The sequence below is a fragment of the Bos indicus genome, chromosome 29 (genome assembly GCF_029378745.1).
Source record: "Bos indicus isolate NIAB-ARS_2022 breed Sahiwal x Tharparkar chromosome 29, NIAB-ARS_B.indTharparkar_mat_pri_1.0, whole genome shotgun sequence".
NCBI lineage: Eukaryota > Metazoa > Chordata > Mammalia > Artiodactyla > Bovidae > Bos > Bos indicus.
In genome coordinates, this window is record NC_091788.1 from 17,044,511 (window position 1) to 17,066,682 (window position 22,172).

Sequence of the window (22,172 nt, forward strand, 5' to 3'; positions counted from 1 at the left end):
ACCAAAGAGAAAAAAAAGAAAGGAGATCCAACCAAGAGGGAGTGAGGAAGGACAGAAACTTTGAAATACCCAGAAGAAAGCTCAAGCGAGCCTGTTTCAAAGATATAATCAGCAGCAGAAGTCCAGAAAAAAAAAAAAAATCCATGCACAACCGTGTTAAGGTTGGAAATTACAGACCACAATCCTTGGGGTAGAGCTCCTCTTTGGTCATACGTCTGGGAGCAACATGACCAGCTTAGCTTGGATCAACAGGCTCCATGTCTGAAGAGGAGATGCTTAAGGCTCTAAAGGCATCTCTGAGCCGAGGGTCTCTGGGACCCCTCGAGCAGGGGCAGCAGGGACTCCCAGAAAGGAGGTGTGACCCTGAACCCTCACCATCCCTGCTTGGCGGAGTCCCTGGTGCCCATTCCCTTGCAGGTCCTGACCCGTTCAGGCTTGGAGTCCATCTGGATATAGTAGAAACCCTGGCCCTCCTAGTCAGTGGGGCCTGGAAGTTCACTGCAGTTTTTCCAGCCACAGAGTCCTTAGGGCTGACTGTGGATGCCCACTGTCCTCTCCCGTCCACATGATGAAGGCCCAGCACACAGCTTGGGCTTCTGCCCCAGTTTCCTCTTCTGGCCCATGGTTCCCACCTGGGACTGGATGACTGTTCTGAAGCTCAGTGAGCTTGGCTGCCAGACCTGAACCCCATCATACTCACTCCAGCTGTCTGGGGACCTGTATGAGCAGGCAGGCACCCATCATTAATAACAATGAATAATTATTATTGACGACTAAGGATTATGATGATTCCTTAAATAACAGTTCTTATGGTTAATAAACTAGTGATTTAACCATGATTTCCAGGCCAGACTGCCTGGGTTCAAAGTTCTGGCTCCATTATTTATTGTGTGACTTTGGGCAATTTTGTGGGCTTCCCTGGTAACTCAGCTGGTAAAGAATCCACCTGCAATGAAGGAGACCCAGTTCGATTCCTGAGTCAGGAAGATCCATCTGCTGGAGAAGGGATAGACTACCCACGCCAGTATTCTTGGGCTTCCCCAGTGGCTCAGATGGTAAAGAATCCTCCTGTAATGTGGGGTTTGGTCCCTGGGTTGGGAAGATCCCCTGGAGAAGGGAACGGCTTCTCAGTGCAGTATTTTGGCTTGGAGAATTCCATGGACAGAGGAGCCTTCTAGGCTCTAGTCCATGGGGTTGCAAAGAGTCAGACAGGGGTGTTTCACTTTCATTGGACTCTTAATACTGCAGAGAAAGATAATTTTTCCTACTTCACAGAACTGTTTATGAGGGTTAAATGAGTTAATATTTGTAGGGTGTTTAGGACGATGCCTAGCTCACTATAACTACTACATTGCTGACTAAAATTACAATAGTAGCAATAATAATCCTCTTCACCAACAATTTGTGGAACCTTTGCTACATGACAGGTGCATAAGCACTGCAGCAACCCAAGATGTGGGGCCTTTTGGTATCCCTGCGTTTCAGACACAGAGGCTTGGGGAGGTTAAGGATGCAGCCCAGGGTCACCAGCTGGGAGGAAACAGAGCCAGAGGTCAAAGCCAGACTCTGATTTCGGAACCAGTGCTTCTGAACCTTCAATAAGGACTTACTGAGCTCCAGTAAGTTTCCCAATCACTCCTCTTTGAATCTCTAGATGGAGACCAGCACTTCTGATAGAGGAATGTTCAAGAAAAGTAAACTCAGAGCAGTAAGTAGGCTCGAAGACACTAGTGGGATGAGGCTTCAGATGCTGGTGGGGCCGAGATCATGGTATTTGGGTCTTATCTCCCAGCTGAAGCCCAGTCTCCCCCAGGACAGGAGACAAGCTTTTCTTCTTCTGTGCCTCCTTTAGAATGGATGGACATCTGAGCCCTCCACAGCACACTGCAGCAAGTCCTTGATCTACAGCTACTTCACCCAGGATGTCAGTGGCCAGAGTTGACCAGAGTCCATCAGCACTGTACATTAGCTGTGGTAATGCCCAAGGTTTGCTCATGATGAACTTGTTCTTATTGTTCAGTTGTTAAGTCGTGTCCAACTGGTTGTGGCCGCATGGACTGCAGCCAGGCTTCCCTGTCTTTCAGTGTCTTCTGGGGTTTGCTCAGACTCATGTCCATTCAGTTGGTGATGCCATCCAGCCATCTCATTCTCTTTCACCTGCTTCTCCTCCTGCCTTCAGTCTTTCTCAGCATCAGGGTCTTTTCCAATGAGTTAGTTTTGACCATTGGGTGGTCAAAGTATTGGAGCATTAGCTTCAGCATCAGTCCTTCCCATGACTATTCAGGGTTGATTTCCTTTTGGATTGACTTGTTTGGTCTCTTGCTGTTCAGGGGACTCTCAAGAGTCTTCTCCAACACCACAGTTTGAAAGCATCAATTCTTTGGTGCTCAGCCTTCTTTATAGTCCAACTCTCACATCCATACATGACTACTAGAAAAACCATAGCTTTGACTAGATGGACCTTTGTTGGCAAAGTAATATCTCCCAGCTTTTTAATATGCTGTCTAGGTTGGTCATAGCTTTTCTCCCAAGAGAAAGTGTCTTTTAATTTCATGGCTGCAGTCACTATCTGCAGTGATTTTGGAGCCCAAGAAAATAAAATGTGTCAATGTTTTTACTTTTTCCACATCTATTTGCCATGAAGTAATGGGACTGGATGCCAAAAAATAATCTTAGGGTTTTTTGTACATGTGCTAAGTCGCTTCAGTAGTGTTCCACTCTGCGACCCCAGAGACTGTAGCCTGCTGGGCTCCTTTGTCTTAATGTTGAATTTTAAGCTAGCTTTTTTACTCTCCTCCTTCACCCTCATCAAGAGGCTTGAATGAAATCTTTGACATGAAAAAAAAAAAAAACAAAAGAGGCTCTTTAGTTCCTCTTTGATTTCTGTCATTAGAGTGGTATTATCTGCATATCTGATGAACTTAAGGAGAGTTTAAATTCAGCCAAGGAGGTGATGCCTCCACACCCTAGCCTGATTTCAGACTTCCATTGCAGAGACCTTACAGGAAAGGGGAGAGGGTGTATACTTTCACCAGACTCAGAGCACAGAATGCTGAACTGAGTACAAGGTAGGCTTAGGGAGCAGGGTGGAGTTGTAGCTACAGGAGAGTCGAGGTTCTCTCATCTACAATTCTGGCCTGTGATGACCTACTTTTTGAGGGTTTAAATTTTAGTAACCTGAAAGAAAATACTCGTAAAGGTAGGTATTGATCTATAGAGGTAAAAACCATCAAGTCAATTGTGCCAGATAATGCAAATTTATTTTTAAATGTTAGACAGTAGAAAAGGCAGTGAATTAGTCATATTACTATGTAATTTGACTTGAAATCCATTTAAGAGACATACATTGAGTTTGGGCAAAGCACTAAGTGGAAAAGAGAGAAGGGAGCTACAAAGAAGCCCCAAGATGTGAACTTTGCTTCCAAACCCTTCCACCCCAGTGATCTTGTGGTTGCCAAAGCCACGGCTTTTTTTTTTTTTTTTTTTAACATGGAAAGAGATGAGACAGTCCTTCATGATTAGGCTTAATTCAGCCAGAGACTTTGCCCTTAAAAACAGGCCTGGTTTTTATGTCATCTGCTTTCTGTATAAAAAACCACATTAGTTTATTCATTAAAACCTAGAGTTGATTGTCTGGTCCTTGGAATAGACAGGTTATTTGATTTTTTTTTTTTAACTTAAAGAAAAAAATGAATGCGGTATTTGTATAGGGCCTGCTCTGCTGGGTACCATGCTGAGCTCTGAGGGGATGGTGCTGGGCAGAGTCCCGATCCCTGCCCTTGGGGAACCTGCAGTGTGGGACTCACTCAACAAAGTGTCCCAGACAGTACTTGATTACAGACCTGAGATGTGCCACAACGGAAATCTCCGGTAAACAGCCAGAGGAGCTCACTTGGTCTGGCAGTTCGGGGCTTCTCTGAGGAGATGGTGTTTAAGCCGAGAGTGGGGCAGGATGGCTTTGGATTAGGCAGCCAAGGGGAGAGCAGACCAGTCTCCAGGCAGAGGACCAGCGTGTCCAGGGTCTCAGGTTGGGAAGAAGAGGACCTAAAAGGAAGCCAGTGTGCAGAGAGCAGAGACTGGGGGTAGATGGATGTACTGAGAAACCACGTGTTGCAGAAACTGGGCCCTAGAAGCAGCCTTTCAGGGCTGCTTGTGGACTTTGGATTTGACCTTCAAAGGAATAGGGAGCTGTCAAAGGGTTTTAGATCGGGGAGATGATTTCATGAGTATTATTTAAAATTCCCTCTAGCTTCTGGATAGTGAGAGGATAGGAGTAGAGGATGGGGGAGACCAGTTAGGAGATGACTTCAGGAGTCCAGGTGAGACATGGTGGTGGCTTGGTAAGGGTAGAGGCGCTGGAGAGGAAGAAAACCACTTTAAGAGGTGTCTGCTTAGGAGGTAGGACAGACAGGGCCTGGTAACTCACTGCCTGTGGGTAGTAAGGCACAGACGGTGCCAAGGCAGCCAGCCCTCCAGGCTTCTGGTGGGGCAACTGCTAGGTGGTAGTACCATTTACTGTGATTGAATGTGCTGGAAGAAAGCTAAAAAAAAAAATGCTCAAAGCAAAACACTAGGAGACTCTTAGGTCACAAGAAAGAATCTAACACTGACCAAGAAGTGGGGAAAAGACAGCAAACTTGCAGTCCCTCAAAGCGTAAGTGCAAATGGCCAAGAAATAGACAAAGATACTCAGCTGTTATTCAAAAGCTGCAGATTAAAATAACGAGGCTACATTTACCTATCACACTGACAGTGGTAAAAGAGCACCCTAATGCCTAATGTTGTCGAGAGTACAAGGAACTGGCATGCTGGTATACTGCTGGTAGAAGTTGAAAGTGATAAGTGTCTTGGGCGTGTTGGTGAGCGTGGGGTAAATTAAGATTTTTTACTGTTAAAAAATATCCTGTAAGTACTTAACCACACAAAGATATATGTGCAGATATTATTTACAGCAGTGAAAAATTGCAAACATCCCAGATGTCCATACATTGGAAATTACACATCTATGTAATTGTTTAAAAAGTAGATTAAAATTAGTGTGTATAAAGTGATCCATTGTGTAAACTCCCTGGATGTGTATCTATGTGAATAGCTGTACATGTGGATACATATACCAAGTGGTTTAGAAGGAAATCTAAAATCATATTGCTAGTGATAGATGAGTTTATACTGTATTTGGGTAAATAGAGAAAATGATACTTTAAAGGAAGAGAAGACAATAACTTTAGTGTATTGTAGTTAAAGTGTTGCTATAAGGAAACCGTGGAAGGGAGTAACTAATTCTGACGGGGGGTGGAAGCAGGCTTCACAGAAGCGGTGTCACTGGACTGAGAATGAATAATCAGGCCGACATTTGTTTTCCGGTTTCTACACAGCTTTGTAGCTCGTATTCAAAAGAAATAGGGAACTCCCCAGAAAGGAAAAAACTGAACTGGTTCTGCAAACCTTTCTGTCTGTTTGCTCCCTGGTCATAAAAAATTCATGCCAATTAATTTAAAACCGGATGACAGGGAATGGCAGCTTAAAGACTCAACAACAGCTTCGATCGGTGTCCGATACAGTCACTGTGCCGCTGTCTCCCACCTCCCCCGGCTCGGTTGGATTTTATCCTCGTTTGCAGCAGCAATGGCTTTCCTGGATCCTTTGTCATCAGCTCTATTTCCTTGGTTACTATCGTGGATCTTTGAATAAGGAATTGCTTTCACGTCACATGTTCTAAACTTGGTTTTAGAAATTATGCAGCTTCCTACCAGAAGGTCCTTTTGGGAGCTTAAATACGCCTTGATAGGTCTAGTTACTTTGTGGAAAAACTGGTGACCCAACAGAACAGGATGACCCTGCCTTGGTTTGCAAACAGAACTTAATTGGTGGCCTTATGACATGGAATTGAAAACGTGGGGTCTGAGGAAGGCCAGAAGGGAAACTGAATACACCCACAGAGCCCAGGGTCAGGAGTAGGCCGTGAGGGCCCCCGTCCCGGGGTCCTCCAGTTACCAGCTGGGTGACCTCCAACAGCTTTCCTGACACATAATAAGCATCAGGTGTTTTTCCTGTTTCAGCTTTGAAACAGGATGGTCTTAGATTCCAAGGTCTGGCCACAGCAAAGTGAGGGAATTGAAAACAGCCTTCCCAACATAAGGCAGGAATCCTGCTGGGAGGAGCGTAGACATGGATAAGCATTTACAATTTCAAACATCAATTATTTTAATGACAATTAGAAAAAAGTATGGGCTTCCCTGGTGGCTCATACAGTTAGAAATCAGCCCACAATGTGGAAGACCCAGGTTCGATCCCTGGGTCAGGAAGATCCCCTGGAATAGGAAATGACAACCCACTCCAGTATTCTTGCCTGGAGAATTCCATGGGCAGAGAAACTTGGAAGGCCACAGTCTACAGATTCGCAAGAAGTCAGACACGGCTAAGCGACTAACCCATTCACACACACACACACACACAAATATATAAACAGTGCAGCAAACCTGTGACTGCATAGGTATTTGTACAAAGCGTGATTGTGATGAAAATTTCCCTTAAATTGTTAACAACTTTCTTTTTTGCAATTATAGAATCCATCCTAATAGAAAGGTGGTCTTCCATTGGGCTATAGAGAAAAGACGAAGAAACAAAGAACTCATAAACATTTAAAAAATTGTTTTGGAGTATAATTGATTTACCATGTTGCGTGAAGTTGCAGGTGTATAGCAAAGTGGATCTGTTACACATATACACATAGACACTCTTTCTTATACTCTTTTCCTACATAGAGGAGCCTGATGGGCTGCAGTCCATGGGGTCATAAAGAGCTGGGCATGACTGAGCGACTAACACTTACTTAGTGTGAGAAGCTTTTTTAAAAAATCCATTAAACATAGAGTTAAGTAAAATATGTGAATTGATTTGGAAAGATTAGTATGTGGTAGTAGAGTGAGCCACCGAAAATCCAGAAGGTGGTTCCAACGTGACTGCAGCAGGCCTTGGACAGATGGCCAAACCTCCCTGCGTTACCGTTCTCTCACCTGTAATATCTCAGGGTGGTTATGAGGATCATAAGATAATATCCATAGACATCACTGGCTCACTAGCTGTCACATAGTAGGGACTCAAATATATGAGTTTCTTTCCCTTTTCCTTAGCCTCGCCTTTCTAGGTTGAAAGTGATCTCTGAGGGATCACTGCGCCAGTGCTTTCAATGCAGGGGGCTTGGGTCAGTCCCTGGTCTGGGAACTAAGACCCACATGCACTGCAGCGTGGCCAAAAAAAATAAAATAACAATGAAAGTGATCTCTGAGATTGCCCAGACTGGCTCCCTTACTTTCCATGTGATGTAATTGAAGCCCGATTGGGGAAAGACCAGCTCCTAAAGTCACATGCTCCTAACTCCACTGGTCTCAGACGTGTGCAGTGCCTGGCAGATGTGACCACAGGTCTTTGAGAAACTGACAAAAGGCCTGGCAGATGTGACCACAGGTCTTTGAGAAACTGACAAAAGGCATGGGAATGCAAATGAGTTCATTGCACAGGCCGCAGTCATGGTGGTGGGGAAAGGGTAGTCATGATCTGCATGGTCCTTTCCAGGGTAGTACATCTTCATAGCCCCTGCTTTGCAAAATGGTGAACTCTGTAATGATAAACTCTATACCAACAAAGGTCCATATAGTCGAATGTATGGTTTTTCCCGTCATCATGTATGGATATGAGAGTTGGAAATCGTATAGAAAGCCAAGCAGCGAAGAATTGATGCATTTGAACTGTGGTGTTGGAGAAGACTCTTGAGAGTCCCTTGAACTGCAAGGAGATCCAGCCAGTCCATCCTAAAGGACATCAGTCCTGAATGTTCATTGGAAGAACTGATGCTGAAGCTGAAACTCCAATACTTTGGCCACCTGATGCGAAGAACTGACTCATTGGCCAAAACTGTGATGCTGGGAAAGATTGAAGGCAGGAGGAGAAGGGGACGACAGAGGACGAGATGGTTGGGTGGCATCACCAACTTGATGGACATGAGTTTGAGTAAACTCCAGGAGTGGACAGGGAAGCCTTGCATGCTGCAGTCCATGGGGTCATAAGGAGTTGGACACCCCTGAGTGACTGAACTGAACTTAACTGAAACTCTGTAGAGAGGGAAAAAATCTGGAAAAATACCCCCAGATGTTGGGAGTGTATTAATATAGTAGCATTTTTCTTTGCTCTGTTTCTCCTGGTATTCATGATTGCTTGCATTTTGACATCTATGAAAAATAAAAATAAATGCCAAAAATATTAGAAAGCTGAGTTTTCTGTACTGCAAGTTGGGAGATGTTGATGCACTTCTTAGCCTGTGACTATTATCACACTTCATTTTTTGACTATCACACTTCAGTTTTGAAATTCTCCTCCAGCTCCTAATCATTAGCAACTTCCCCAGTTACATGGGATCATACGTGGTTTGTAACCAATACTGTGTATAAAAACCTGTGCTGCCTTTTAGTCCAGTGGTCTCAAGGGATTAATTGTGATCATCTTCTTGTTTTGCAGATGGAAAAACTGAGAATCAGAGAGGGCTAGTGATCTCTTGGATACCTGGTCAGTAGGTAAGTGACAATGCTGAAAGCGAGCCTGAAATAAGGTCTATGTCTAGTCTCTGTGATTCAGTCTCTGCAGGCCCGTCTCCCCAATCTTGCGATTTTTCTGATTTGCACAGTTCAAGTTAGGAAATAAGATGAGTCGGTCTGAGGCATTTGGGTATTATTTGCACTTGTGGTTTCTGTTTGTTCCCACTATTGAGTTGGAATGATTAACAAGTAGCTGTATGAAGGCTTCTTAAGTGTCTCCTGGCCCATCCTGGGAATGACAGTGATCTTGGGTGGCCTTGGCCTGCAGTGGCTTGAAGCAGGGTTTCATTTCCGACCAGAGATCGAGGTCGGGCCACGGCATTGAGAGCGCTGAATCCTAGCCACTAGAGCAGCAGGGACTGTGGCCCATCAGCTGGGTAGAAATGAATTTCCGCATGGAGATGGAAAGCAGTGAAGCAAGTAAAGTCTTTATTAGAAGGAGCAAGAGGACGGTGCATGTGGACAGATACACAGGCGGGCTCAGAGAGAGAGATTTGCTGAGCTGCGCCCTGGTGGTGGTTTGAATCACTTTTATGGGGCATGTCTTCCTGGTTTCCTTTGGCCCATCATTTTGCTTCGCCTGGTCCTGAGTCTGCATTTGGTGTGTCTCAGGGTCCCCCGCTGTGTGTGTGCCCATCTCTTAACCAAGATGGATTCTAGCAAAGAGGCTTATGAACATTTGATATCACTTACACTGAGGTGATACCCCCTCTCTTTCGGCCTCCAAGGAGCCTTTCTGCACACATGTAGTTGGGAAGGTCTCCTTGATCTCAGGAATGAGGAGTATGTGGTCTTTTATCTGGGCGGGGCCCAGCCTCCTCCATCCTCCTCCTTTTACGGAGTTTCTGCTGTTGAGTTTTTGTCCACAGGGGAGAAGCTGTGCAGCCTGGAGCCCACCCATCTCCTGCCTCAGTAGGGTGGGTTAAAACCTGGCCCCTGCTGTGTGCCTAATGGGACATCACTGCCCCTTCTTCAACACACCCAAGACTTTGGTTCGTGGAGAACAGAGAGCCTTGCACTAGGGGCGGCAGGAGGTCGGGGTTCCTGTCACACAGCGAGCTGCTCTGTGACCTTGAACAAGCCACTTAACTCAGGGATACATTCTTTTTCAGACCATTTTTTCCCCCAGAATGTGTGTTGCTGGCCTCTGTGCCAGGCACTGAGGCTAACGAGATAAATACAACACAAGCTTTGCCCGGGAGGCACTCACAGCCCAATTTATGAGCTCCTCCATTTCCTCATTACTGTCTGATCATGAGAATTTCTAACATCTGCTTTGGAGTCTATAATCTCCAGGGCATTTTGTGATCTTCCCTGAAACACCATAAGATGGAAAGAAGTTGTTATTGCCGTTTTGCTAAGGAGAAAACTACAGCTTAGAGGGTTGGCCATACAGTGAGTGAGGCTTAGAGCTGCCCTTGAATCTACGTATACTAGCTTCCAAGCCGGGACTAAAATGTTGGGGAGATCAGCAACCAGAAGGAACCTACCCTGGTGGAGAGATGCTTCAATGCAAGGAGTACTTTCCTGCATCTAACTGGATAGTCCAGAAACCAATGTCTTCTCTGATTGAGAGTGAGTCAGCCTTGGGCTCTAGGTCTGCTGATAATCAGAGGAAGATATGCTGCGCTCCCAGAGTCGCCTCCTTCGGGAGACTGCGATTCAGCATATCAGAGCGAGCCCACCATGGTCCAGAGGGGCGCAGCACCCCCTCTTCTGCGGGACCGTCCTGAGTGCTGTTGCCTCCCACCAAAGCTTAATGATCCTGGGAGCTTCTGCTTTTGCAGAGTTGCCTGGCCTCGGGCAAGACATGGAGACTTGATAGAAATTAGAGGCTGTGCTGTTTGTTTGTGGGCATGACAGCTTCTGGAGCTGGAAGCTCTTGGACTCCCTCACAGTCTGGAATTTCAAAGAGTGCGTGAATCACCTCAGAGACTGGGCCTGGCTTTTCTGTTTCACAGTGTGTGTGTACATTGTGAATTGTGGCCATCTTTGATGAAGACGATGTGTGTGATATCTGGGAGCTGCAGGATTTGTGGCGAATGTGTGTGTGCCTGTGTGGGGCGTGGGGTTCTTAAGGAACGTGTGCGTGCACGTGTGTATGTGTTTTAATCTCTAGGAAGCAATTCTCATATGAAAAAAAGAAAACACTTACGGGTGTAATTTTTCAACAGGACTCAGAAATGGGCTTTTAATAAGCATCATTAAACTCTTTGATTACAAGGGGAGGCCAGCATGCTTTCATCCTGGCTTAGATCACACAGTTCTCCCTGGCTCTGTTCATGGGGGTCAGATGAAAACTCCTACTATTCATACTGGTCTCTCCAAAGTGCCCCTCCCCTCTCTTGCCCTCCCCGGCCCCTGCCCCTACCCTGTGCTTTCTGATCTCTCCATTTGGACCTCGACGCAGACAGGGCTGGTGTCAGGACTGACAGATGATAGCCGCGGGTACGCCTGGAATCTGAGCGTCCCGTGTCTCGCCCCGTCCCAGCAGGCAACTTTAGAGTCTTTGTTTAGGAGGTGCTCTGAGGCCAGAGATCCGGGGCCCCTTCCTTCCCCCCAGGGTCACTTACAGCCACTGCCACCCAGCAGGACTGTGAGTGCGTACAGACCCTTTCCTGCATGGATTGGGTTTCCCCTTGTCTGACACGGGAGGATGAGAAGCTGTGCTGAAAGACAGGTTTCTCTCTGAACTGAAAGCACTCCGCCAGGTCTCCAAAGGAAGCTGGTTCCCAGAGCGATTATCTTTCCTGAACTGAGAGCAAGGTGCTCTGTTGACAGGAAGCCCGGTAGGTTTAGCAACAGGCTTATCAGGCTGTGCTGCAGGAATGTTCATTCATGTCAACAGGTCTGGGTTTGTGCAATTCTGTTCTGAGACTGGTGTGTTCTGATTTGCCCGGGTCCTTCTCAGAGGCAGTGCCCCCATAGGGTGTGGAGTTCTGCTTCAGTTGTCTTTGTTCCCCCCACGGGACCCAGCCCAGGGGTACCTGGCCTGGGGCTGAGTGTGAGGTGTTTGTGGTCTACATAGAAGCCACTGGCTCCAGGCAGCAGACTGGTCCTGGGTGGGGTATTCATGCCTCAATTAATATATCAGGCCCTCATTAGAGTTCTTTTACTGCACCAACTACTCATTTTCTCTGTGCCTTGATTGGTCTTGGAGGGTCTGCCCTATCTGAAATGTTCTATCAAGTTCTTACAGGGTCTTGGGCCTCCCTGGTGGCTGAGATGGTATAGAATCTGCCTGAAATGTGAGTAGACCTGGGTTCAATCTCTGGGTTGGGAAGATCCCCTGAAATAGGGAATTGCTACCCACTCTAGTATTCTTGCCTGAAAAATCCCATGGGCAGTGGAACCTGATGGGCTTCCTTCCATGGGGTGGCAGAATCGGACATGACTGAGCAACTAAAACCACACCCACACACACGCAATCAGTTCTTATCAGCAGCTTTTTTGCAGTGGCCAACCTCTGGTCCCTAAGGCCCCAATCATTGGCTCAAAACTGGTTTCAAACCAGACAAACCGCTGAACTTTAAAGTCCTGCTACACCTCCCAGATGGGTATGCTGCCTTGACCTTGAGGCTGACCCAGCCAGCCTTCCAGAGCTGTGGCCACAGCCATTCAGTGTCAGTTCTCCAAATACCCTCAGTCATTGCTTTCAGGGACATCCGTTTTATTAAGAACCTGCTATGCAAAGCTCTGTGATAACATATTTGATATATTTTTTCTAATTTTATACCCATTTTCCAGATGGGATAACTAAGTTTCAAAGACATTAACATACCTGTAATGTATAAGTAGTCAGTGATCTTGCTAGGACTTGAACCCAGGTGTTTGGATTAGAAAACAGAAACTCTGCATTTCTGTAAAGCATATAGCATACAGTGGCTAGCAGAAAATAGTTGTCACATATTAGTGATACTTCTTTTAAAAGTAATTTTTGATAAAGCATTCATCACATTGTACCCTAATTGATGGTTCTTCTGTGGTCCTCTCCCACTGGACTGTGAGTTTCTTGAGAAGAAAAACTGGAGCCCCAGCCTCTAGCAAAGTACAGGATTTAGAGCAACTGATCAATAAATGTTTGAATGATTAAAAATAGTCAGAATATCTCCTTGTGCTGGTTGTGCGAAGTACCAAGTGCTCTATATGTATATTATTTTGTTTAATTCTTAAAACAACCCTGTGAGATAGATGCTGTTATTGTAATATTCATAATAAAGAAAGTAGAGGCTTGCAGAGCTTTGGGTAACCTTTCTAGGTTGCACCGTTGCTAAGTGGCAGAGCTGGGAACGGGACCCTGGCCGACTGCCACCTGTGATGTCGTGTCTCGTCCAGATGCTCTGGCCTTCCCGGGATGTCCCAGCATCCCTCACAGCCGTAACCGATGCCCAGGGCTCCTCCAGTGGCTTCCTGTGAAGCTGTCACTCAAATCCAGCGCCTGTTCATCCGAATCTGTGTGAGCTCTCCATCCAGAAGAGGCAAAGCTGGTGAAGGCTGGGGGGGCCACAGTCACATATGAAAAACAGCGTGAAGAGCCACGAATAAAATAGACAAGAAAAGGGTTTCCTCCTGGAGAGTAAACCATCTGATTTATAAGACACAAGCAGAGGCGAAGTCGACATCAAAAGGTACAAGCTTCTGAGAACAGTGGTGAAGTGATTCAGCAGCGTTTTCTGGGGGCGTCTCTTAGGCTCGGCAAGGAGGCTGCTGCAGACTCCTGGCGGGGGGTGAGGTCAGGCAAGGGGAAAGGCCTCGGTGCCTTGATCCCCGGGGAGGGCCTTCCCTTCTGAGACCTTCCCACAAGACCTCATGAACCGATGATTTATTTCATCATGGGGAGTTCATCTTATGCAAGCCGAAGAAATGGTACTCCGCCTTCATTGCCACAAGATAATTGACCCTTTGTGACTCTGTTCAGAGGGGAGCAGGAGCATGTGCTTTTAGTGAGCGTGAAGGAGCGGGGAGAAGGATTTGAGCTGGGAAAGAAAGGGGACTGCAGTAACCCCGGAGGCTGCCTGGGTGGGACTAGGATTCTGACTAGTCCCACTCGACTAGGGCCCACTTGGCATGAATCCAGGCAGGTTCTGTGTCCTGGGACTCCAGGGAGGTACACTGCTGCCTCATCTAAATGCTACGTCAGAACAGCTGCCTTGGGAGACCACACGTGAACACTCCCTGGCCAAGAGAAAAGTAAGCAGTGTGATGACATGGTGACACAGCAGTTAAAGCCTTCATGGACGTGGCTTTGGGTGGCCGCGGGCTTCGCTCTTCTGAAGCTTGGCCCTGTGCACCCCAAAAGCAGTGGCGATACCAGCTCTTGCAGCTGGGTCTTGAGGGAACTTGGTCTTTTCCCCACGGCAATGATTTTTAACCATGCTCTGCAGAGCCCTAGGGCTTTAGTGGAATCCTCTCTGAGACTTCCTCTGGAGACAGGCAGACGATTCCCTGTTGGCTTCTGGAAGCCCGCCTTGCTCATCCTCCTCTCTCTGTTGCTCACTGGGCTTCCTTGTTGCCAAGACCGGTGTTTGGCTGGGTGCACTCCGTGACCGCGCCATTTGTTTACGGCCAACATTTGCTTTCATTGGCCATTGTGTCTGTTTGGATTGGTTGCTGTCTGTGCCATATCCATTGTTAAATATTTTGAATGTCACTCCTGCTTGCAAGCGTCCCTTTTGTGCAGAGCCAGAATGCCCATACCAGCTGCATCCCAACAGGGACACTTGGTCCCAGCCACCAGCCTATGAACCATAGGCTTCACAGAACCAAGACAGTTTTGCTCTCTTTGAGAAGTGCTTGGCTGAGCTTTCTCATTCATCCTAGGGCCACAGAGTCACCTGAATGTCACCGGCCCACGTGCCCACGTGAGGCTTGACGATTCATCTAACCCTGCCCACGGCCACCAGAGCAGAAGCCCTGGTTTTGCTGCCATTGCAGACCTGGGAGCAGGAGCTGGGCTTTTTCATCTCAGGCCCTGGCAGATAGCAGGCTTTACTGCCTGCCTGTGGATATGATTCCCAGATCCACTCAGCTGTGCCTTTCCAAACAGGCTGCTTTCTCAAACGAGCAGGATGTGCCAACTTTTCTGGCAGAATTCCTTATGAACGTTTGTTCTTTCCTTTCCCCTTGTCTTGGGGGAAGAAAAAAGAAAGGCAAATGAAATGGCAGAAGTAATGTTCAATAAAAGTGCATGCATTTTAGTTGTAGGCAGACCACAATTTATATCTAGGCTCTGCTCCTGATTAGCTGTTTGACCTTGGGGAACTGGCTCAATCTTCTGGCCTCAGTTTCCTTATGTGTAAGGTGGGAATGTTGGGAAAAAATGACAACTACATTACCATGTGCCTGGCAGAGTTGTAAGCATTTCCCTGACCCCCTGCGGTAGGGAACCCTATCCTCTCCTCATCTTTCAGATGAGGAAATTGAAGCACAAAGCGATGGAGTGACTTTTCCAAGGTCACACAGCTAAATGGCGAAGCCCATACTCAAACCTAGGTGGTCTGGCTACAGAGTCTACACTCCAGACTTCTCCAGCTCTCTCTCAGGCCTGTGTGAGAACCGAGTAGCTCCCAAGTAAATGACTGGAGTTGAGGATGCTCTCTTACAAGCTAATTTTCTTCTCTTGTTCTGTGTCCAAGAGAAATAGAAGAAAAGAAATCTTTCCTCTCACCGAGTACTACTCTGTGCTGGGTTCTACTCTGTGTGCTTTGTATGTGTTATCTTATGTAAATGTACTGTTTCCCTTTTTATTAATAATATTGTTCCAGGTGTTCAGATGAGGGGACAATAGAATGAGCAGCCCTGACAGGTAGTGAGCTCCCCATCGAGGGAATGATACAAATAGGAACAAGATGGCCTTTGTCAGGGCTGTGGTGGGGATTCTAGCCTTGGATTTTTCTTTACAAGGTACTTTTCATTGCTTGGTCCAGGATCTGATCAGTTCCCTGGGTTTTGACAAAGTAAAAAAAGAGTGGATCAGAGGAAGTCCCTTGAGCTGTTTCCAGTGCTTTGGTGTCTTCTAGAAATTATACACTGACCCTAACCGAGCAGCAGAGGCCAGCGAAGCAGTTTCTGCCTGTGTCTGGAATTTATATGTTTGGGAATTAAGAAACCCAGATTCTAGTATAAGCTCTGCAATTCTTTGGGAAATCATTTAACCTCTCTGTACCTTTTGTTCAAAAGAGATATAATAACTTTAAAGACTTTCTATGTCTAAAGAGTAACACATGCATATAAGTTGGAAGTGCCATACCAATAAGATTTATTAGCATATATTGTCTCTCTTCCTGGTAACACCTTCAATCTTTATTCCAAAAAGTGAGTCAAGGGAAATTCTGTCTCTTCTAGGGCTAGAGCCCAGGAGGAAGAGAGACTGAAAAATGAGAGAAATATAGCCAACTCATCATTTTTAGTTTAGAGAGCCTCCAAGCCTAAAGCAGAACCTCTAACCTAGGTAAAAGAGGAAAGAATGGAGAACTTACCTTTGCGTTTACTTGCAAACAAAGGGAAAGGGAAAGCTGATGGATTATGTGTTCTCAGTGGCTAACACTGAGTCTTTGTTGAGGAGTAAGGAAGCACAGATGACAAGCTATTAGCTAGGCAGAGAGAGGCAGAGCTTGTGCAGGAATGGCACGTATATAATATATTAACTTGGCTTCTGGAACCAGACTCTGGGACAGAGATTTGCGTGCAGAAAGTTTACTGGGCTTGCCCTCGGGATCAACACTTGTGCAGGAGTAAGGGAAGTGAGACTGGATCAAGGGAGGAATTGAATGGCTTCCCTGGTGGCTCAGATGGTAAAGAATCCACCTACAATGTGGGAGACCTGGGTTCAATCCCTGGGTTGGGAAGATCCCCTGGAGAAGGGAACGGCTACCCACTCCAGTATTCTGGCCTGGAGAATTCCATGGACTGTACAGTCCACAGGGTCGCAAAGAGTCAAACACGACTGAGCAACTTTCCCTTTCACTTTCATGTCCCAGCAGAGGCATCGGCCTATCCCCCAGGGAGCTCTGGAGCTGGGACAGTTCTTAAGTGCCCTGCACTGAGTCAAGAGGAGTTGGCCTTAGTGCCCTCAGCAGCAGCAGCAGCTGGGCAGGGCACCTGGGTGAGGCAGCTCCCTTGGGCAGAGGACCGTCCCTGGAGTGGGACTCTGCTGAGAGCTGTCAGCAGACAGGACCAACTTGCCCAGAGCTGGGGGACCGAGTGCCTCGTCCCGAGAGCTCCTTTGAGCAGCACATCACAGCATCCTCTGTACATGGCATGCAGGCAGCCCTTTCCTTACATCCCACTGCACACATCACTCATTCAAACAGTTCACATGTGGCCTCAGGATTTTTGCAGGTACCGTACTCCAGATAAATGTTATCAACCAATTGGAATTGGCTTGTGCAAAGGAACCTGTGGCTCCCTTTGGCCCCTCCATCTGTAGGAGACATTCAGTGATGGTGTAGTAATGAGCCTCGTGTCATGATTGCTCTTTCAAGATTGGACGGTAGGCAAACCTTAGACAAGTTCCCTGACATGACGAGTGGAAAATGTGATTTTTAAAATGTTTTCATGTTATTCCCTTTGACCCCATTCCATTTATTTGAGCTCCGCCTTCCCTGGGGGCTCAGACAGTAGAGAATCTGCCTGCCAATGCGGGAGACCTGGATTTGGTCTCTGAGTCGGGAAGATCCCCTGGAGGAGGAAATGGCAACCCACTGCAGTATTCTTGCCTGGAGAATTCCATGGACAGAGGAACCTGGTGGGCTACAGTCCATGGGGTTGCAGAGTCAGACATGACTGAGCGACAAGTATTTTTATTTTGTTTTTCTTTTATTAAATGCAGTTTTCCCCATGATTCTTTTCCTTTTCTTCTCTTTCTCTTTTTAAGTTTGTTTAAATTATTATTATTATTGGGTTTTTTTTTTTTTTTTTTGGAGAAGCCGATGGCACCCCACTCCAGTACTTTGCCTGGAAAATCCCATGGATGGAGCAGCCTGGTAGGCTGCAGTCCATGTGGTCGCTAGGAGTCGGACATGACTGAGTGACTTCACTTTCACTTTTCACTTTCACACATTGGAGAGGGAAATGGCAACCCACTCCAATGTTCTTGCCTGGAGAATCCCAGGGACAGGGGAGCCTGGTGGGCTGCCGTCTATGGGGTCGCACAGAGTCGGACATGACTGAAGCAACTTAGCAGCAAATTATTTTTTACTACATACTCTCTTGTCATCTCATCCTTTTTTATTTTGACTATCATCCACTTCAGACATCACTTCTTCACCCAGGTCACTTGCCAAACCAGTCCATCCAATTCACTTCTCTAGTATCCAGAACAACAATAAATGATATCCATGCTTAGCCCATGAATAAACAGATGCTTGGAGAGGTTAAGATATTTTTTGAAGAAGAGACATCTTTCAAAAGACTGGGGGTGTGCTTTTTCTTAGGTCTGTTAACTCCCAAAGTCTTTGTCCTCTTTTCTCCCCCTTTGAGATATTTGTCAAGGTGATCTCTGGATGACTCCAGGTTCTCCTATTTGAGTCTCAACTGTCAGAATTCTACAGACTTCAGTTGTTAATCCTGTTGGTCATTCCAAACCATTGCAGAGTGAGGGGAGCCACCCTGCACCACTGGGTGGGTGGTGCCCCTTCTGCTTTCCCTGAACAGGGTAACTGTAGAGTGCTGGGGCAGCCTGGCCTCTGGGTCCACTACCTATCCATGTCATTGAATTCCGGAGATGCTCCAATGGTGGGGAACCTTTGGGATTATAAACTCATTGTCAGGGTCGATGGGATGTGGCTGACACTGAAGCCAACAAATGACTTGTTGTGACTCTTGATAAATGAGACTTCAGTCGGTCCAGCTGGCCACCTGCCAAAAGCCTGGCAGCATCACCGAGGACCCAGGTGGGTCCGAACGCTTATGCTCTGATCTGTCATCTGCCTTCACGGAAGATGCATTTGGTAAAGGAAGATTTTTTTGCTTTTAACTGAGAGCTGGTTCCATCAGAACCGAAAGGCTGTGGTTAAAGAGCACCTGCAGAGGCTCCTATTCTGTGCCAGGTATGAAGCTAAACCCTTGGAGATACAAAACTGAAACCTGTGTCCCCGTCCCCTCACCCTTAATATGTGGGCTGGTGTTTTTAACGACTGTGTGGATGGAAGATGCGGGCCCCCTACCACCTCCCGATGCTGTAAGGCTACTGGGCTCTTACGGTCCGTTGCTTGATTCTGCCCTCCGACCTAGAGACCGCGACTTCTTTGTGCGGGGAGGACCTTACCATCCTCAGAGTGAGTGGAAACAGAGTCTGACTTGAGTCCTCACTCCTGTCTATGATACAGGTTTTCTGTGTGATCTTGGACCAGGCACTTGACCTCTCTGGGCCTGAGTGTTACCTCCAAGTCATTGTAGAACGTAGCCACTGTAATGCCTCAAGTGTTGGGGAAGCGCCTTGTATAGTGCCCTGTACACAGTAGGCACTCGATAATGATATCATGTTTTCCTTCCTCACCCCCACTTCCTTAGCAAGATCAGTGGAGAAGTTTTTCTGGACACCGATGGCCTCTAGAACAGGAGAGTTTCCTCCAGCAATGCTTCCAGTCTGCACTGGATGATCCAGGGTTGAAGGGATCTTTGATCTCCATCTGATATCCTTTCTCACTGCACCCCAAGGGAGCAGGGCACACCTTCACTGCCTCCTACCAGCCCTGACTTGCAGAGAACTCCTTCATTTTCCGATTCTTCACCACCACCCCAATACTCCTTCTGAGTGGGATGTCACCAAGATTGCTCAGAAGAAGTAGTGATGGCAAGAGGAAGGGGTCCCTGTGCCAGGAGCTGGCTCTATGAAAACAGAATACTTTTTTGCCCTAAGACTTAAGTCTTCTTGTTTATAATGTAGGGTAATAATACTTCCTTTGCGGGCACTGCCTGAGGATGGCATGTGATAACACACATGAGAGCAGGTTTTGAAACACACACGTGATTTGTGGTTATGGATGGCGTCTTTCCTCATGAGTTTCCACCTCTTGGTCTGGCCCTTTCACCAACAGCTCCCAGTACAAGTTGCCAAATTATCTGGACTATGCAGATAACTCTCCAACAATCTGTTCGCGATCCTTCCCAAAGAACTTGTTTTAGTTATTTATGCTTATTGACATGTCTAAACTCCAGGATATTTAAGAGCAAGGTCTGGTCTTAATTCGTCTTTATCTCCAGGAAGTAACAGATCGTGTCATCACTGTTTGAAGAAATGAAAGTTGATGAACACTGGGTATCTGTTACATATCCGCCCTGGGCATGTAAGGTCTCATGTAATCCTGCAGCAACTCTAGGAGGCTGATACTATTCTACTCTTGAGAAGAGGAAATTGAGGCCCAGAGAGGTGAAGCCACTTACTCAAGAGCGCATTAGCCAGTAACTAGCAGAGTAGGGACACCACATTCAGAGCCCTAGACTCCAAGGCTAGTCCTCTCTATGCTGAGCTTGCATGTTCGCTCTCTCTCTCCTTTCCATATTTTACTGCACAAACATCATTAAAACAACAATAACAGGAAAAAAATAAAATTACCTTCCATTTCCCCACTTGTAGCAAGTCAGCTGTTTCCATTTTTCCACATCCCTGCTGTCTCTTTTTTGCATATATTCTTTTTTAATAACAGCATTATTAAGATAGAATTCACATGCCATTAAATTCACCCTTTTAAGTTGTACAATTCAGTTCTTATAGAATATTTACGGGGTTGTGTAACCATTGCCACTCTCTCATTTTAAAACGTTTTATTACACCCAAAAGAAACCTCATCCTCATTACTAGTCACTCCCCATTCTCTGCTCCCCACCACACCTAGCCCCTGGCAACAGTTAATCTACTTTCTCTCTCTAGCCATTGCCTATTATAGACACTTATATAAGTAGAACCATATAATATGTTGCCTTTGTGTCTGGTTGATTGTACTTAGCATACCATTTGCAAGATTCATCCATGTACCAGTACTTCATACCTTTCTATGGCTAATAATACACACACACACACATACACACACACCTCATTTTATTTGTTGGTTGATGGATATTTGAGTTATTTATATATACTTTTTTGCTATTATAAGTAATGGTGCTATGAACATTTGTGTACAAATTTTTGTGTAAACATATATTTTTAGTTCTTTGGGTTACATGCCTGTAAATCACATTGCTAGGTCATACTCTATGAGAAGTGTATTCAGGAACTGCCAGTTCGTTTTCAAAAGTAACTATACCATTTTACAATCCCACCAGCAATGTATGAAGTGCCCAATTTTTTCACATCCTTTCCAACCCTTTTCATTCTCTCTCTCTCTTGTTTTAGTCATCATCACGGATTTGAAGTGATATCTCATTGTGCTTGATTTATGGACTCTCAATTCTTTTTGGTTAATCTCTGTATCTATTCTGATGCCAATATCAACCTCTGATGCTTTGATTACTGTGACTTCAGAATAAGTTTTGAAATTTTAAAAAGTGTGTGTCCTTCAACTGTGTTCTTTTTAAAAACTCCTTTGGATATTCTGTGTCTCTTGCATTTGTATATGAATTTTAGAATCCACTTACCAATTTTTTTTTTTTAAGTTACTTGGGCTTTCAATAGGGAATGCATTGAATCTGTAAATCAGTTTGGGAGTATTGCCATCTAAATGATGTTGGTAACTCAGGAAGTAAAGAATCCGCCTTCAATGCAGAAGAACCAGGTTCAAAGACCTAGGTTCAATCCCTAGATTGGGAAGATCCCCTGGAGGAGGGCATAGTAACCCACTCCAGTATTCCTGCCTGGAGAATCCCATGGACAGAGGAGCCTGGTGGATTACAGTTCATAGGGTTGCAAAGAGTCAGACACAACTGAAGCTCCTTAGCACACACACAGCACCTAAATGATATTAAGTCTTCCAATTCATAAACGTGGTATCTCTCTCCTTTTCTGTGGTATTTTGTAATATTCAATATTATTATGCATATGATATATAAAGAATTCTTGCACTTAATAAGAAGTCTTTAACTTTAAAACATCTATTCCTATTTTATTCTTTTTGATGTTGTTTCAAATAGAATTATTTTCTTGATTTCATTTTTTGACTGCTCATAGCTAGTGTATAGAAAACAAATAATTTTTGTACATTGATCTTATATCCTGCAAAAAGAACTTGTTTATTAGTTCTAACAGTTTTTGTGCATTTATTAGGATTTTCTATATATGATATTTTGTCATCTATAAGTAGAGAGTTTTATTTTTTCCCTTCCCTAAACTGGATGCTTTTTTTTTTTTTTTTTTCCCTTGACTAATTTCCCTGATTAGATCCTCCAATACAATACTGAATGGAAGTGGTGAGAGCATATACCTTGTCTTGTTTCTAATCGGAGGGGAAATATTTTCAACCTTTCACCATTAGGTATGCTATTAGCTGCAAGATCTTCAAAGATAGTCTTTGTCAGGTTGAAGATTCCTTGTATTCATTGTCTGTTGAGTATTTTTGTCATGAAAGGCTGCTGGATTTTGCCAAATGCTTTTCTGTATCTATTGACAGGATTGTGAGATTTTTCTCCTTTATTCTCTGAATG

The 22,172-nt window shown here is 45.5% G+C and overlaps 1 protein-coding gene across 2 annotated transcripts in view; it reads left to right on the forward strand.

Annotated features, from left to right (window-relative positions):
* Window positions 1-22,172, forward strand: part of TENM4 (teneurin transmembrane protein 4) — a 3,327,204-nt gene that overhangs the window by 2,636,738 nt on the left and 668,294 nt on the right. For both annotated transcript variants that reach the window (XM_070782510.1, XM_070782511.1), the window contains one exon: window positions 8,515-8,570. The gene's annotated coding sequence lies outside the window, so the exon portion shown is untranslated. The remainder of the gene's footprint in view (window positions 1-8,514; window positions 8,571-22,172) is intronic.